Here is a 16,866-nt window from a genome sequence, read left to right as displayed (position 1 = left end):
TGAGTGTCTTAGTCCTATGTCAGAGCCATTCCATGTTTGTGAATTGTAGAGGTACTCTAAGATAAAGAAAATAATGTAAAGTAAACTAGAGCTGTGTTTCTGCTGACAGGACTTTGTCTTGGGGGCACAGACGGCTTTGAAGAAGCTTATTAAGGAATGTGCAGAAAAGCTGTTGGAAATAAGACACTGCCTGAATCCTACACACAAGTTGCTGCTGGCAGAGAGCCCTGTATATTAGAGGCGATGTAGTTCCAGCAGTAGCACCCCCTAGGATCTGAAGTTTATTCTCAAACAGTGAACTTCCCAGCACAATCTACAGAGGGGAAAAAAGTCTCAAGCAGGTTATGAAAATTCTTCCAATCTTATAATCGAGAGGCAAAATAGTGGATCCAGTAGGTAGGATTGAGAAGGTTCTTCAGTGGGTCCATTCATTGTATCAAAAGTGTCCTCCAGAACTTCAAGATTGGCCAAAAAAAGACTTTCCAATTAACATCTGCCACTTCCATTGTTGGCTTATATTTTTAGCAAGATGCAGAATTGCAGTTGGCAGGCAACAAGCAGGACTTCTGAAATCTGCTTTCCACACTGTGCTGGGTGCTATGATTATTCCAAGGTGTGTAATATAAATAAACGTATATGGTGAGAATAGATAATACGTTAAGTTCTTTAAATCAGCATAATGCTGATGTATCATTTCTGACTCTGCATTATTTATTGTCATTTGCATTAGTGCATGTGAAAGGGATTGGAGGGGATGGGTGTTTACATTCAAAGATTGGGAGGAGTTTGGAGGTATGGCTTCATGTCATACATTGTGCATATGTTTCTTAGTATACCTCATGAAGAAAACATATATTTATCTAGAAATCCTACTGAAGCACTTGGTAGCAACCAAAGGTATTCAATGGGCTCATTTGAATTCTTCACTTCAGGGCTGGAAATTTTTGCACTTGATGTGATGGAATGTTTTATGCCATTAGAACCCATTAATTAATTTATTGTTCTGGTACAGCTATTATGAAGTGCCAGCATTTTATACTGGGCTGTACAATCTCTAAAGGGATTACAGGTATTATAATGATGAACCAAGGCAAAAGTAGACAGCGCCTAGCTTATAGGAACTGGCAGTCTAAAGAGCTGAATATTTTTCTTTTTTCCTGGCATTGAAAGTAAATATACTGGTTTATCAGTAATATTTCCCATCCCTCTAACTGTAAGAGCTTCCAAACTTGCTGGCAGATTATAAATTATACTAAAAAAGTCATATTTACTAGAGAATAACAGCCCTATGCCTATCAATGAATGACCAGTGAATAGGCCTCTGGGAAAAATATACAAAACAATATACCTATATATGTCTTCTACTAGTACAAAATCTTTTTATGATTGAAATTTTAAAATGCTCAAATCATAGTCGTAGAAATTTTTTTTAGCCCGTAATGTTTTAGAGATGTCAGACTTTACCCCCAATTCAAATACATCAGTTTCATCTGGCACGTTTACAATTCATTTTTTTTTATCTTGTATTAGACACACTGCAAACATCAGCACAATATCCCGAAAATTTGCAATGTTCGAAAAAAAGAAAATCCATTTAGAAGTGTTATTCAAATTGCTATTTCCTATAGAGAATTGTGTAACCGTTAGTCGTCTAGATTGCCCAGAACACATCTGTATAAAAATACGAAAAAAAAAAAAAAAAAAACACTTACCGAAGTAATATATGCATCCAGCAGCTAACATTGCTCCGCACACAGGTATATTGATAGATGACACGGAGAGGAAATGTATGCATTGTTCTAATGCTCAGACCACACAGAGTAGCTTCTGTAATGAAAAACAATTAATTATATAAGTTTAAAAATGCGAGGGGAGGTTATGGAAAAAAATCCTTCAGTGGTTATTTTCAATCAATAAATTGCATTGTTATATTGATTTTCTTAAACAAAATTCACAATAAATTCAAAAGCACTTAGTTACAGTGGATTTATTTATTATTATGCAGCCGTTAGACCAAAGAGGTGACTTCCCAACCACAGTTCGAGTGCTCACACAGCTCACCGCCCTGTATGAGCCCATAGCTTTCTCTTTTTCTACACTTATACTTCACTGATATCTAAAGATCAGTAACACATAGCCTGCACTGTCATAGTTTGAATCTTTTGACACATGTGAAAATGTATCTGGGTATTAGTAGGAATTTCTAGAATCTAAAGGGCCATCAAGCTGTACGCTGGGCACCCATGGGTGATTTTTGTTAGTTCCAGCCTGCTACTAAAAATCGCCCCAGACTGATCGGTAGTGATCATTATACATAGGGGTTGATTTACTAAAGGCAAATAGACTGTTCACTTAGCAAGATCATTTTCCCTAAAGCTTAGTGAGCAGGGTGAAGCTCTGCTAGCTTCCATTATTCAATCTTTTGCAATCAAAAATGCTGATTTTTTTTTCCTTGCATGCGACTAGATATTGTTTGCATAGTGAAATTTCAACATATTCCCTAAGTGCTGGGGAAAATTCCCCTGCAAGAGTGTAACTCCCCTTTCCAAGTGAACGGCTTATTTGCCTTTAGAAAATCAACCCCACAGAGTTGAAAAAATCTCATATACGTATGATAGTCAAGTGTTCACACATATTGCCCATATACAAATAGCGTACATAATTTATTGAAAAAATGGCTGCTAGTAACAAGTAAAATAACAAATAAGAAGATAAGAAATTGGCAATACCCTATGGCCTCTCTATGAGTTTGATTTGTTAAAGGCAAATAGACTGTTCACTTTGCAAGGGAAGGTTCACTTTGCAAGGGAATTTGCCCCAGAGCTTAAAGAATGAGGTGAAGCTCTGCTGACTCCCATTATCCAATCATATGCAAGCAAAATGTTGTTTTTTTATTCTTCTTGCATCTGATTGGATCCTTGAAAGCTCATTTATTCAGGGACGCCTACCCTTTTACCCTCTACCTAAAAACTGTACTTGGGTCACCTGCATCAGATCATCCCCTGCAGCTATTTTGTACCTCTTCTAACCTCCTTTAGATTGTAAATACCATGAGTAGGGCCCTCCTATTCCTTCTGTATTGAACTGTATTGTAATTGTACGGTCCTCCTTTATATTGTAAAGTGCTGCGCAAACTGTTGGCGCTATATAAATCCTGTATTATAATAATATTGTTTGCAAACAGAAACTACACATTCACTAAGCGTAGAGGAAAATTCCCTTGCAAAACTGCAACTTCCCTTGCAAAGTGAACATCTTATTTATCTTTAGTAAATCAACCCCCATAGAGTTGAATTAAATAGTGCTTGATCATGTGAGCTAAGAGCACTGTGCAATCATTAGCGTTTAATCCCTTCTACATGCTACACTATGGGGGAGCGTTACTAAAATGGTGCACACAGAATCGGATGCAGCTATGCATAGTAACCAATCAGCTTCTGACTTCAGCTTATTCAATTAAGTTTTAACAATAAAACCTGGAAGCTGATTGGTTGCTATGCACAGCTGCACCAGATTCTGTGTGCACTAGTTTTTGTAACTCCCCCCTATGTTTTTCCCAAACTGTAAAGAATAATGTCGAATCACTAGTGATTAATTGTGGGCAATGCCAATAGTAATGTCACATGAAAAAAAATTGCACGTGTGTCCAAATCTGAAAATGTCTTTTAGGTACTTACATAGTGCTGTCAACTTTATGCAGTGCTTTACATATATTGTACAGTCACATCAGTCCCTAACCCCCAAGGGGTGTACAATCTAAAGTCCCTAACTCACATTCATACATACACATATTGGGGCCAATTTAGACAGGAGCCAATTCACCTACCAGCTTGTCTTTGGAGTGTGGGAGGAAACTGGAGTACCTGGAGGAAACCCACGCAGGCACAGGGAGAACATGCAAACTCCAGGCAGGTGGTGCTGTGGCTGGGATTTGAACCAACAACCCTAGTGCTGCCAGGTGGAAGTGTTAGCCATTGCTAGCCAGGTGGAAGTGCTAGCAGGCACAGGGAGAACATGCAAACTCCAGGCAGGTGGTGCTGTGGCTGGGATTTGAACCAACAACCCTAGTGCTGCCAGGTGGAAGTGCTAGCCATTTAGCCACTGTGCTGCCCGAAAATAATGAACACTTTATATATAAAAAGACCCACTGGATTATTTCAATCAAACTTTTTTAATAAGGTGGAGAGCACTGTGCAATTATAGAAACCCAACCAGTTGGCATTAATATTTCAGTAGGGTAGATTTGCTACAACTGGTGCACTCAGAATCTAGTTCAGCTGTGCATGGTAGCCAATCAGCTTCTAAGTTCAGCTTCTTTAATTAAGCTTTGACAATAAAACCTGGAAGCTGATTGGTTTCTATGCAGAGCACGAGATTTTGCACCGTGCAGTTTTAGTAAATAACCCCCATTGCTCCGACTGGTTAAAGTGGAGTCAGATTTGGTTGTTAATTGTAAACTGCACTTTTCCCATCATCATTACTACTGACACCACCTTACATAATCCTCAAGTATTTTATCTTTTTTTAGGTAGCTGATTCCAATACATTTTCAGACATTATCAGCCATCTGGAGCTAGAAAAAAGACTGCTTGCTATATCTTTCTATGGGATTACTGGACAGGAAGTCAGCTGTGCACAGCCAACTATCTTTTGCCACATCACCCAATTTATCTCACATATCATCCATTCTGATAAGATCCCTGTACTTTTTTTCAGAAATATCTTTGAATGTCATTCATAACTCCCTTGTATAAATCATGTATTTCCTATAATTGTGATATGCACACAGTGACACGTTTGGTGAGATCTCTAGTATTGTGTATGCCATTTTCTCCAGAAATCTCTATAAATCACAGTCCTTATACTATGCACCCTTTTTTTTTTCTCTTTTTCAGGCTGCAGTAAATAAAGGGAATGTTAAAATAATTTCTCGCGAGTCAGTTTTATTGTGTTTTGCAGTGGGATGCCTGCAGGGATTTTATATCTGTCTCATAATTACGGACAGTGGGGCTTTATTCAATGGTCCTAGGGTGGCGTGTACGCAATTGCTGTCTGAAAACCAGTGCTCATGTTGTCGCTTGTTATATCCTTTCTAGATTACTTTGACTTCATGAATATTCTTAAAGGAGAACCACCGTGAGGATTAAAATTATTGATTAACTTGAGCAAAGACTTATTCGCATTTTTGTACAGTCACATTTTCCCATTTATTTGCAATGCAATACTGATCTTCATTCATCTACAGAATTATTACTGAGCCTGGAAACCTACACTGGAAGAGTGAAATATCAGGTGTGATTTGGAACAATAGATGCAAACATGCTGGGAAATATATCAGTACTTGGGGAAAAACTTTGTGAATTTTGCCATTCTGCATGTTGTAATAGATACAAGTAATAGGGCGGCCAGTGGCATTTCCTAATCACTAAAATCTCTTAAACGGTTTAACATATTAATGTCATTTAAACAGTCATTATTTTGGTATTCTTAAATCTGCAGCTTTCATTCAGGACCAGTTTACACCTCAATTGCACAGGAACAGGGTCTACATTCCTGTGTGATTCAGTGTGATGCAATTTTGCAGCCCATTTATTTGAATGGGCTGAAATTGCATGGATCGCACACACAATGTAGTGCATGCAAAAACACACTGCACCAAATTAGATGGTACTATGGTGCCATGCGATCTGGTGCAGCCAAATGCACTGCATTTGCGATCTGCTTTTGGGGTGCCATTAACAATCATAATATCAATTAGTACCCGCAGTAGATCGCAAAGGCGGTGCGTTTTGAACGCAATGCGGGAAACACACAGAATTTGACTTTCTCGCACCGCCTTCTAGTGTGAACTGACCCTAAAACAATCAGACTGGATATCGTGTGTACTCTCCAGCGCTCCAGGAAATGAATTGCAAAAGCTTTTTATACATGCTTTGTCTGTGAGTATGTTTTTGTCTTTTATATCTTTGAATAAATCTTGGATAATGCACTAGGTGTGTGTGCCACCTGTCTGCTCTTTTGAACCTAAAACAATACCTGATCTTGCCCCGATTGTACTTTATAGGGTAAAAACACTCATCTCTGTCTCTGATTGCACTTTTGCATTGTCATAGGGCTTCCGATGGATACTCTAATACTATGAAGCCTGCTACTTGGTAACATCCATTGCAACAATTCTTTATTGGTTACATGGTGGGGTATAGCAGTAACAAACTAACATGTTTGGCCAAAGCCTTACTCATAGCATGAAACTTGCTACAAGTAAGGCTTCTGCCGAAATGCGTTAACGTGTTACCGCTGTATCCCGCCATGTAGCTAATAAAGAATTGTTGCAATGGATGTTACCGGGTAGCCGGCTTCTTTTTTTAGAGGAATATTGTTACAATTCAAAGATATCTGGGCCAGAGCACCAGTTTCCAGTCTTCCAGGTAATTTGCAGTAGAGAGTGTTCTCTTTGTTCTTCCGATGATAAGCGGCCATTTCAACACACAAGGCAGGCATGGTCCACTGGTGTCACCATCGGGAATTCAACCTAAGAAATGCCATGCAGCCATCGCTGAATTGCATGCGTGTAGGCAGGAAGTGGATATGAAGGGCCAAAGAGAGATCAGCAGCTGCAAGATAAAAAAAAGAGTCAAAGTACCGTGTTTTCCGGCGTATAAGGCGACTGGGTGTATAAGACGACCCCCTAATTTTCCAGTTAAAACATAGGTTTTGGGCTATACTTGCCATATAAGACTACCCCCCTTCCGAGGCAACACCATTTAAAAACATCAGATTTTTTAATTGAAATGGTTATGACTTATCAGTACTTAAATTCCTTCAAAATCCTCATGTTCATCCTCTGACATCATAAGTTCATGAATGACATCTTGTGATACATTTGTAAGACAGTCATCATATGGATCAAATTCCAAATCAGATGGTTACCGCTGGATGTGCGGTAATACGGTAGCTTTGGCTACATACAGTATACAGTATATATACAGCCCGCTGGATGTGCAGTAATGTACATACAGTATACCGCCCTGAGCCAAGCTGGCTCAAAACAAATGTTCCTATGACAGATTAATCTGTCAGCCTGCTGGATGTGCGGTATATACAGTATACTGAGCCAAGCTGTTTCAAAACGTACCGGTACGTCCCTACGGTAATCAGACCACTGGATGTGTGTATGTACGGTAGCTGAGGCTACATACAGTATACACTGGGCCAATCACGGCGAGCGATGTATTCTACTAATGTATACAAATCCTGCTCAGATTGGCTGAGGTTGTGACATCATCAGTCCATCTCTCTGACTCAGCCAATCCGAGCAGGCTTTGTATTCATTAGTAGAACACATCACTCGCCGTGATTGTATACTGTATGTAGCCGCAACTACCGTACATACATGCATCCAGTGGACTGATTACACTAGGGACGTACCGGTACGTTTTGAAACCGCTTGGCTCAGCGCAGTATACTGTATATACTGCACATCCAGCGGGCTGACAGATTAATCTGTCATAGGGACATTTGTTTTGAGCCAGCTTGGCTCAGCGCGGTATACTGTCTGTACAGTATTACCACACATCCAGCCAGCTTGACCCAAACAAACTCAAGGTTCACATTATATACCCCGCGTATAAGACGACCCCCAATTTTTGGGGTATATTTTTAAGTATAAAAAGTAGTCTTATACGCCAGAAAATATTTTTTTTAAAAGATCGCAAAAGCTATTATTATTATTACTATACAGCGGTGAACAGGAACACTGACTGGTGAAAGCATGTAAAAAAAATTATTATTTTAGTTTTCAATTTTTTTTTATTTTTTTAAATAACAGTTTGCACAGCGCTTTACAATATAAACGGAGACAGTAGTGTACTATGATACACAATGCTTTATATTGAATTTCCAAGCAAGCTTTACTTGCTGAAAGTGCACAACACCTGAACTAAAGGTTAAAAACAGGTTACCAGCAGCTGTAGGTAAATGTCATATAGCTTTTAGGAATGTGAGTTGGTTTCTGTCTTGTTGGTTCCTGGACAACATATCTATCTACAGGCCTCAAATCCAAATCCTTTCTTCCAGTAGCACATGCTAATATATAGCGGTAGGTATATACAGTGAATTTCCACATAAATTCATGATCTAATTTTGTGAGCTATCCAGCGTTCCTAGAGATGTTCCCAAGCTGTATGACACATCTCTGGTTTTATCGGCCACATTTTCGACAAGAAGACACTGATACAGGTGCGGTTAAGAACTTGTATGGAGTCTACTAGATCTATATCCTAATGCGCTGCAAAAGTGTAAATCATAGAGGATTTCATAGCTCTTTCAGTAGTTTTCTGTATGAAGTATGAGCAGCGTGGCCTCCAGACATAACCTTTTAGAAAAAAAAGACAGTGCTTTTATTTTATGGTGTAAAGTGCTTTTAGCTCCAGGGCTCAGGACGTGAACGTGGTCAGCAAATAGCTCCTCAATCTGAGCTTGATGTAGCTGCATCATGTGCTCCGGAGCAGATTCTTGGAATCAGGAGGCAAAAGGGTTAATGGTTTATTTCAGTGGAAAATGGCAAGATCATAACAAAAATCGCCACACATGACTTCTAAGGCTGACACTCTCCATTATTTACTTAAGGATCAATCTATCTCCAAAAGACAAGTCAAAATAGATGACATTTTCTGGAGGAAAAAAAAGTCATTTTATTCATTGCATAACAATGTTTAATAGTTTGTTCATATAGGGGTTGATTTACAAAAGACAAATAGGGAAATTGTGTGTTGCAAGAGCATTTTCCCCAGGGCTTAGTGAATGCGGTGAAATTTCACTTTGCATAGAATGCCCAATCACGTGAAAGAAGAATAAAAAAGCTGAATTTTTGCTTGCACATGATTGGATGATGGAGCAGATTCTTGGAATCAGGAGGCAAAAGGATGATGGAAGTCAACAGAGCTTCACTTCATTGCAACTTTTCTTGTAAAATGAACTAAGACTATTTGACTTTAGTATATCAGCCCCATAGAGTGGTTACAGGACCATACTGATTTCTTATTTCCTCATGTGTTATTTTACTTGTGACAAGAAGCAGCTTGAGAAGCAACTATTTCTGAACAGTGTACAATATATGACCAAAGGTTTGTGGACAACTGACCGTCATACCTATATGAGATCCTTGGACATCACCTTCCAAAACTATAGGCATTCAAGTGGACCTGCAGTGTGGAAGCTGTGCCTTTTAAAAAAAGTAAGCAGGGGACAAAGGATTAGTTTCTAGTATTGCCTGTCAACTCTCTGCAGCTCATTTCTTCATCATTATGGAATTACCATGATTTATTTTGTACCACGTCTTGATGTGGAGGTGGCCCTTTTAGTAGAGGAGCTGGGCTTTGTTCTCTTTAAATCCTTATTGGGGAAAAAAAAGCACAAGAGACATTACTTACTACCAATGTGATGTGTCCCTTGTGCTGCTGTCTACTGGTTTACTAGAAACCTTTCTCCTCTGATCCCCCTATACCCCCTCCGCTGTAATCTTCCAGTGCGGTTGGGGTTAATACGGCTGAGGGCCCTGTGACAGGCACTCATCAAAATTGCTGACTATGCCCTCCTCCTGCCTACCACCTCCATTCACAGAAGCCATGCTATAGCTTCTATGAATGAAAACCAATCTATGAATAAAGAATGGCTCAAAAGATCGATTTTTGATCATAGAAGGTAAGGTACAGTTTCTAGGAATGAAAGAGGTGTGCAGAAAGGGTAGAGGAGCTCTCTTTAAATTCTTATTGGAAAAAAACACAGCACAAGGGACATTACTTACTATCAGTGTGATATGTCCCTCGTGCTGCTATCCCCTGGTTGAGTAGAAATCTTCCTCCTCTGATCCCCCTCTACCCCCGCCGCTGTGATCTTCCAGTGCGACAGGAATTAAGGAAATAATACAGCTGATTGCACTGTGACAGGCACTCATCAAGAATGCCAACTATGCCCTCCTTTTCTGCCCACCTCCTCCATTCACAGAAGCCATACTATAGCTTCTATGAATGAAAAACAATCCATGAATGAAGAATAGATCGAAAGATCGATTTTTAATCATAGAAGGTAAAGTACAGTTTCTATGATTGAAGGAGGTGTGCAGAAAGGGTAGAGGAGCTGGGCTTTGCTCTCTTTAAATCCTTATTGGAAAAAAAAACCACAGCACAAGGGAAAGATCGACATTTAATTCATAGAAGGTAAAGTACAGTTTCTATGAATGGAGGAGATAGGCGGAAAGGGTGGTAATAGTCAGGCACTCCTCAGCTCTATCAACCCCTGTCACCATAATCTTTCATGGGGTGGATCGGAGAAAGAAGATTTTAACTAAACCAGAAGACAGCAGCAGAGTATTCAGTAGAGATGTGGGGTTGTGAACAGAGGTACTGTCTTGATAGAACAGAAAAGGTGCCATATCTAAGGACACTGAGCTATTTATTACAACCCATTCTACTGCCAAGGTTGGGCAATAGAGATTGCATGGCTAGTTACTTGACTTTATGTCCCTGGTAACAATGGAGAGGGCTAAACCACCTGAACTCAAACAGCCATACAGTGTAACATGACAAGCTGTAAGCATAGTCATAGTGGTCCATGGGACTGCTGTGATGCCCAGAGCCACAGGTGACCAGTATATAGAGTAAAGCATATCATAAATAACACTACATTTCACCTAAAGCAACTCTTTTCTCGCCCAACATTTATGCTGCAATCACAATTGGTCACTCTGAAAGCGCAGACAGAATTGCGAGTTTCCGCCTGCGACTTCAGAAACACAGCAAAACCCTTAAGGCACTTGCAGTAAAATTATTTCTTAACCACTTGGCCTCCTGAGGATTTACCCCCCCCCCACCCCCTTCATGACCAGGCCATATTTTGCAATACGGCGCTGCGTTATTTTAACTGACAATTGCAAAGCAATGCAACACTGCACCCAAATGAAACTTACGTCCTTTTTTCCCACAAATGGAGCTTTTTTTTATGGTATTTGAGTGCCTTTGTTTCATTTTTTGTGCTATAAACAAAAAAAGACCGTCAATTTTGACAAAAAAAAACAATATTTTTGACTTTTTCTATATTTTGCTATAATTTGCTATAATAGTAATTCTTTGCTATAAGCAAATTGTGTAATAAAAAAAAAAAAAAAATACTGATCACTTCCCCAAAGTAGTACAATGTTACTATGGTAACATTGTACTACTTTGGTCATAGTAAAATATGAAAAAAAATCTTAAAAAAAGAAAAAAAATTTAATAAAAAATATATATATATATATATTTTTTTTTTTCATACTGTCACCAGTCAGTGTTCCTGATCACCGCCATGCCAGTTATATGATGACGCTGTACTGCACTGGTGACAATATGTAAAACTAATTTTTTAAATTTTTTCATTTTCCGAAAAATTATGACCAAAAAAATACAACTTCAAAAAACTCGCCATGCCTCTTATGAAGTACGTCGGACTGTCTACTTTGCAAAAAGGGTCATTTGGGGGATATCTGTACTGTTCTGACATTCTTGGACCTCAAGAAATTAGATTGGCTGTCAGTACTTCAGGATTGATCAATATTCAGATCTATACCATAGTTTGTGAACTCTATAACTTTCCTACAAACTAAAAAATACATCCTAATTTGGGTTATTTTCACCAAAGACATGTAGCAGAATACATCTTGGTCTAAATTTATGAAGAACAATTATTTATTTGCAAACTTTTATAACAGAAACAAAGAAAACCGTGTGTTTTTTTCTAAATTTTTGGTCTTTTTTTGTTAATTTAGCAAAAAATAAAAACCCCGGCGGTGATTAAATACCACCAAAAGAAAGCTCTAGTTGTGTGAAGAAAATGATAAAATTTTAGTTTGGGTACAATGTTGTATGACCACGCAATTGTCATTCAAAGTGTGAGAGCACTGAAACCTGAAAACTGGCCTGGGCAGGAAGGTGTAAAATTGTCCGGTATTGAATTGGTTAAACACGTCCAGTAAAAAAAATCAAATTTTGTTATAAATTTAGGCCAAAATGTATTCTGCTACGTCTTTGCTAAAAAAAAAAACTCAACACGTGTAAATTAATCGGTTTACATGAAAGGTATAGCGTCTACAAATGGAGGTATATATACTGGAATTTATTTATTTATTTAATACTAGTAATGGTAGCATTCAGCGACTTATAGAGGGACTGCGGCAGGCATTCTGACACTGGGTGGGAACTGACTGCCACTGACATCCCCAGTGACACTAATAAAAAGCACTGACACTGGGCAGCAAGGGGTTAACATCTGGGGCGCTCAAAGGGTTAACAGTGTGCTGGGTGTGTTTTACTAGGGAAACATGCCTCTTTGTATTGTTCTGCTGTGCAGAGCAATACAAAGCAGTGTGCTAGAGCTGACAGGGGAGAGATCTGTGTTATTTACATACAGACCTCTCCCTTGTCAGTGTTCCTCGGCGATTGACAGCTGAAGCCTCCAATGGCAGCGCAGGTAGGGCAGACGCACATTGTGCAGGCGCCCCCTACCCAGAAATGCAAAATCACGTATCTATAGAAGTGATTTTGTGCAGCCCTGCCACTCTGTAGCAGTATTTCTGCTATAGGGCGGCATGCAAGAGGTAATGGCATTCCAAATGCAATACAATTTTGTTGTGTGAAAATTGTGTCAAAACGAACATCGCCAAAAGCTCCTAGTGCCAAAATTTGGTACATGAACTTCTTTGGCACGTTTGTCACGTATAAGGCAGCCCATTCAAGTGAGTAGGAACGTGTGCAAAACATTTAAAAAAAATGAGTGCAGGAACATGCATTCCCGCTACACTTAGTGTGAATGAGGCCTTACAGATATCACTACCAAATACGTACTATTCAGCTTATAAACAATTCACTGGCAGATAATCAATGAACAAAAACTCTGCGTGTGTCCCGAGACCCAAATATTCCCCCACTGGGTGCCACCATCTTGTATCTTGGAGGGCATACAGAACGTGAAGCCAGGCTCTTACTCACAGCCTGAATGTGAAAGACTCCTCCACCCATCCTGTGACAGTCATGTGTCACTGTTCTTTGCCTATATCATCCCCTCAATCCCGTCTGCAGAAAGCAACAAAGGGTATAATTTCTGCTGAGTCCATGAAGCAAAGCATCACAACAACTACATATGTTCACCCCCAGCCACTGCCTCTGTAGCTAAAGAGGGGTAGAAGTTGGGGGCAGTAAAGGTGGTTTTACCGCCCGCAACCGTTAGTGTGAACAAGCCCTTAGGCATTGGTCCAGGACATCCATAATGGTAAACACAGCCGTGACAATATGATTGGTATACATAATAATGGGTATTTTGGTTAACATACTGTATATGTACTGTAAACCAATTTGTGCCAGAATATTTTGTAACCATATAGTGTACTGTAGTGGTAAAAAGAACCAAATCACCATTGAGAGCATCTGTAATATTCTGAAACAACACTATTATTCTGATATTTCAGTGCAGCCTTTCCTCTAAAGAAGGGGTATTGAATGAAAATTCACAGATGTCCAGTCAGTAAAATTCTCTTCCAGCAGAAATCCAAATGTTATGTTTGACTGTAATGGCACCTCCATGCATTAGCAAACGCGGCGTGTTTTCGAGAGCGCCAATCCACATGGTGGAGCAGCACCATGAGGCTCAGTGCAGTGCAACCTAAGAAAGGGCCAGGGACTTCCTTCTGTGTGTTTGAAATGAATGAGCTGCCTACACGCCGAACACAAGTCACAATGACGCAATGATGTGAACCTAACCTCTGATCCTTCACATCACAATCCCGTTATTACATCAGTGTTCTCAGTCCCCCCTGCACATTGCACCCCCCCCTTTTCATAACAGTTCCATCCCCTTGACATCGAGTTTCCCCCCTTTACATCACAGTCTCAACTTCATAGTAGTATTTTCACTCCCCCTTTACATCACCCCCCCCTTCCTTCACAACAGTGTCCTCAATCCCCCCTTTATATCACCCCACCCCCTTTACAATACAGTCCTCAACCCCTTCATTTCATTCTTCCCCCTCACATTTCTGTCCTCAGCCCCCTCTTTATATCGCCCCCACCACCTCCTTCCTGGTCCTAAGCCTCCCCCTCCCCTTCATATCACCCCCTCTCCTCCTTCACATTTCTCCACACAGTCCTCACCCCTTCACATCACCCCCCTCACATTACTGTACTCAACCCCCTTTTACATCACACCCCCACAGTCCTGTCCTCAGCCCCCCTTCACATCACTCCCCCCTTCCTTTTTATCATCCCCTCCTCCTCCTTCACATCCCTGTCCTCAACCCGCTTCACATTACAGTCCCCAGCACCTCTTCATATCACCCCCCTTCATATTCCTGTCCTCAACCCCCTTCATATCACTCCACTTCATATTCCTGTCCTCAACCCACTTCATATCACCCCCCTTCATATTCCTGTCCTCAACCCCCTTCATATCACCCCCTTCATATTCCTGTCCTCAACCCCCTTCATATCACCCCCCTTCATATTCCTGTCCTCAACCCCCTTCATATCACTCCACTTCATATTCCTGTCCTCAATCTCCTTCATATCACCCCATTCATATTCCTGTCCTCAACCCCCTTCATATCACTCCACTTCATATTACTGTCCTCAATCTCCTTCATATCACCCCCTTCATATTCCTGTCCTCAACTCCCTTCATATCACCCCCCTTCATATTCCTGTCCTCAACCCACTTCATATCACCCCACTTCATATTCCTGTCCTCACCCCCCTTCATATTCCTGTCCTCAACCCCCTTCATATCACCCCACTTCATATTCCTGTCCTCAATCTCCTTCATATCACCTCACTTCATATTCCTGTCCTCAACCCCCTTCATATCACCCTCCTTCATATTCCTGTCCTCAACCCCCTTCATATCACCCCCCTTCATATTCCTGTCCTCAACCCCCTTCATATTCCTGTCCTCAACCCTCTTCATATCAATCCCTTCATATTCCTGTCCTCAACCCCCTTCATATCACCCCCCTTCATATTCCTGTCCTCAACCCCCTTCATATCACCCCCCCTTAATATTCCTGTCCTCAGCCCCCTTATATATCCACTTTACATTTCTGTACTCAGCCCACCTTCCTTCACATCACCCCCTTCACATTCCTGTCCTCAACCAACCTTCATGTCACCCCCTTCATATTACTATCATCAGCCACCCCCCCCCCTTTATATCATTCCCCTCCTACTTCACATTACTGTCCTTTATTCCCTTCACCCCTTTCACATTCCTGTCCTTGGCCTCCCTTCACATCACCCCCCTTTACATTCCTGTTATCATTCCTCAGCCCCCCTCTATATCACCGCCACACTTTCACATTCCTGCCCTCAGTCCCTGTTTATCTCACTTACTTCCTCCTTCACATTCTTGTCCTCACCCTTTATATCACCCCTCTTCACATTACTATCCTCCGCCCCCCCCCCCTTTATATCATTCCCCTCCTCCATCTTCCTGTCCTCAGCCCCCTCTATCACACCCCCCTCCTCCTTCACATTCCTGTCCTCAGTCCCCTTAATATTCCTGTCTTCACCTCTCCCCCCCCCTTTATATTACTGTCTTCAACCTGCTTTCATATCGCCCCCCCTTCACATTACTGTCCTCAGCCCCCCTTCACATCACCCCCCCACACTTTGCATTAATGTCCTCGACCCCCCTTCACACAACTCCTAGGTTCCCCCCATCCTTCACAGGACATAGCCCTCTTCTCTGTCATACCTAACATAGGGCAGAAGGCGGCGTGAGGCAGAGCACGTCTAGAGCTGACACTGGAGGTTTGGAGGCAGAGCAGGTCTAAAGCTGACATTGGAGGTTTGGCGGCAGAGTAGATCTAGAGCTGACATTGGAGGTTTGGCAGCAGAGTAGATCTAGAGCTGACATTGGAGGTTTGGTGGCAGAGTAGATCTAGAGCTGACATTGGAGGTTTGGAGGCAGAGCAGGTCTAGAGCTGACAATGGAGGTTTGGAGGCAGAGCAGGTCTAAAGCTGACATTGGAGGTTTGGAGGCAGAGCAGGTCTAAAGCTGACATTGGAGGTTTGGAGGCAGAGCAGGTCTAGAGCTGACATTAGAGGTTTGGAGGCAGAGCAGATCTAGAGCTGACATTTGAGGTTTGGAGGCAGAGCAGATCTAGAGCTGACATTGGAGGTTCGGAGGCAGAGCAGGTCTAAAGCTGACATTGGAGGTTTGGAGGCACAGCAGATCTAGAGCTGACATTGGAGGTTTGGAGGCAGAGCAGGTCTAAAGCTGACATTGGAGGTTTGGAGGCACAGCAGATCTAGAGCTGACATTGGAGGTTTGGAGGCAGAGCAGGTCTAAAGCTGACATTGGAGGTTTGGAGGAAGAGTAGGTCTAAAGCTGACATTGGAAGGCAGAACAGTTCTGGATGGAGGGTCAGAGCTGCACAACTTTTCCTGTTAACCAGCATCTGATTGGTTGCTAGGCCTACCCTGCATCCTAGCAATCAATCACCTGCTGGTTAACTTGAAAAGTTAAGTTGGGCAGCTCCTTGTCCACCTTTCAGAACTGCCCTGCCTCCCAATGTCAGCACTGTGAGGATGACAGCGGTGGCAGTGGCAGAGAACCGGCTCCTAAATAGCAGGGGTACAGATGGGATAGTGACTTGGTCTGAATCTGGACCGCGGTCCCCCATTTAGTGATGTCTGCTCTAAGGAATTAATTAATATGAATTATTTATTTGTATTTTCTCACAGTCAGAGCAGACGTGTCATGTTGACTGTCAGGTTGTCAGTGCTGACAACAGACACTTACAAAATGCCATATAACAAAGTTTCAGTAGGGTTACATGAAAGTACA

At 41.3% G+C, this 16,866-nt stretch overlaps 1 long non-coding RNA gene across 2 annotated transcripts in view; it reads left to right on the top strand.

Moving 5' to 3' along the window:
• LOC149469453 (uncharacterized) overlaps window positions 1-5,994 on the top strand; it is a 9,823-nt gene extending 3,829 nt beyond the window's left edge. For both annotated transcript variants that reach the window (XR_016311576.1, XR_016311575.1), the window contains exon 2: window positions 110-5,994. This is a non-coding gene — a long non-coding RNA (uncharacterized LOC149469453). The remainder of the gene's footprint in view (window positions 1-109) is intronic.
• The last annotated feature ends 10,872 nt before the right edge of the window (window positions 5,995-16,866 follow it).

The sequence above is a fragment of the Staurois parvus genome, unplaced genomic scaffold, assembly GCF_062004578.1.
Source record: "Staurois parvus isolate SC_StPar_1 unplaced genomic scaffold, SC_StPar_1.0 ptg000070l, whole genome shotgun sequence".
NCBI lineage: Eukaryota > Metazoa > Chordata > Amphibia > Anura > Ranidae > Staurois > Staurois parvus.
The sequence above is the reverse complement of the archived record's forward strand: the minus strand, read 5'-3'. Positions and strand labels throughout refer to the sequence as shown.